This window comes from Malania oleifera, chromosome 7 (assembly GCF_029873635.1).
Source record: "Malania oleifera isolate guangnan ecotype guangnan chromosome 7, ASM2987363v1, whole genome shotgun sequence".
In the NCBI taxonomy this organism is placed as follows: domain Eukaryota; kingdom Viridiplantae; phylum Streptophyta; class Magnoliopsida; order Santalales; family Ximeniaceae; genus Malania; species Malania oleifera.
In genome coordinates this window covers 3246068-3248397 of record NC_080423.1, presented here as the reverse complement: position 1 = coordinate 3248397, position 2330 = coordinate 3246068, and positions in this window count along the sequence as shown.

Genomic DNA, 2330 nt, shown 5'->3' with positions numbered 1-2330 from the left:
ATAATATTATGATATACAGATTACAGAACCATGATATACAGATATTACAGAATCATAACATACAGTTATTACAGTTTATACAGATCAGTTTATTACAGCATTATGGTTACAATTTTATAGAATCATGGTTATTACAGTTGAACAGAATCATGGTAAACCAGTAAAATATATAACAGTATTATATAGTATCAGACCCTGATGGATCAGATCAGATTACAGAGCACGATACTGTAACTATTACAGTATAGAGTGAAACTACATATCTCATATAGTGTGTGGATTTTATGGGTAGTCGATCGTGCCTTGGGAGAGATTGTAGGCTCCCCGGTAGTCCGGGTTGAGGCAGCCCGATTTAACGATAGAGGTTTTAGTTGACATATCCTGGTAGGCCAACCAATGTTAAGTCCCGCCTACACAACCCTATCATGAGGGGTCAAGTCATGACATATAGTTATCCATCCAGGAAAGTTTTCATAGTTTTATATATATATATTTACAGAAAACAACAGATATACCTATAAATACTAAAAATATGATTAAATAGAAATTTCAAAAACAGTTGTATTTTAAGCCACATAGGTGTGAGTTATACTGTATTTTATTTTGTGTGTTATCTCAGCTTCGGTTGATTAAAAGTATATTGTTCATGTAAACTCAGTTGTCATATACTGGTAATAACATATTTCGCCTTACTGAGAATTGTCTCATCCTAGTAATTTAAACATTTCAAGTGATCCAGTTAGATGAGTAGATCGGGCTCGAAGATAGAGAGGAACTTGTACTACCTTGTCTATAGGGTAAGTGGATGCTGGAAGATGTATTTTTGTGTAGATTCTAGATGATCTGTAGGAGAATACTGGAGAGATGTGTATATATATGTTTTGGGAAAATACTGAATTCTGGTATTGTAATTATGGTTATATGATTTTATGATTTTCGCTGCATAGGTGTGTTATCTTATGAATAAGAATTTCCCGGTGCCCACTTTGGGACCGTGGCATTATAGTAGATATTACAGGGTATTGGAGTAATATGATTTTACAACTCATATAAAAAAAAAAAAAAAAATGGTATGAATTTTTGGGTCGTTACATTAATAATCAATAGAAAATGAATTTGGCATACGGCTAATGATGAGAGCCATAAATAAACGTGGTGCAACACGTTGTAAAATAATAAGGATGCTCGATCATCGTACACTCAAGAACCTCTCCTGAGCTGTGGCAAAAAGATTTTAAAATTTTCAAAGACCTCTTTTGAAATTTAAAAAATATTACAAATACCTCCTACAGTTTATTAAAAAAATAGAAACTTCCCCTCATATTTTATAAAAAATAAACTTTTTTAGACCAGATATGTGTCTTTTTTACAAACCTCAAGAGAGGTCTAGGAAAATCTCCTACTAAGGTATAAAAAGTAAACATGGAGGCTGTAGCGCAAAGAGCAATTTTGAACAATCAAATATGCTTACTTTGCTTTTAAAAAATATACTCTCAACTAACAGTTTTTAATTTTTCAAGTAATTTAAGTATCGTGTGCTTTCTTTAGTTTTCCAATACCTTGCATAAGAACCCCATAAAATACTTTTTAAAATTTTTCATATAAATGCTATACAACCAAATAATTAATTTATAATTTAGGTATATTTGGTAATGTTGATGATGACAATGAATGCAACCGCGGGGAGGCAGTGTGTTTGGCTAAGAACCAATTCAACTGTGGGATGATTGGGTTGGGCAACCATATGCCCTAGCTACTACCTACTTTAGTCCTATCCTCTTGAGTTCTTCTTTTCTATCCAACAAATGAAAGTTCCCATCACTTGGGACTTCGATTCCACTTTGTCTTGAATTGGTTTTAATTTTTGCTTTTTTTTTTTTATTGATATTTTGATACGTTAGTGGGATTTCCTATATTATTGTTTTTGGAAAATGATGCATTTTAGGGTTACAAATCAAAATGAATAATAAATAGCTCATATGAATTATGAGAAACCTTTCGCATTAATAAATGATGATGTTCGTAGAATGCAATCTTTATTATGAAAAGTTTAAACTACATCAGGTACAAAATTTTATCATCTATCATAATCTTTTATCATCTATCATAATCTTGAAGATTTAAAAATTACAAAATTTCACGTAGACTTCTCTTGGAAATTGGAATCACACTGCTTGTTTAGTAGATGGGGGAACTTTGGAGCATTCTCCAAACGATTCTAGTCCAAAAACAATGAGTGGAAACAAGGGCATAAAACTCTTTTTTCGAAAACATTTCAATCGTTCAAAAAGGTATAGAGATTTGATTGGAAACAAGATGCAGAAATCATC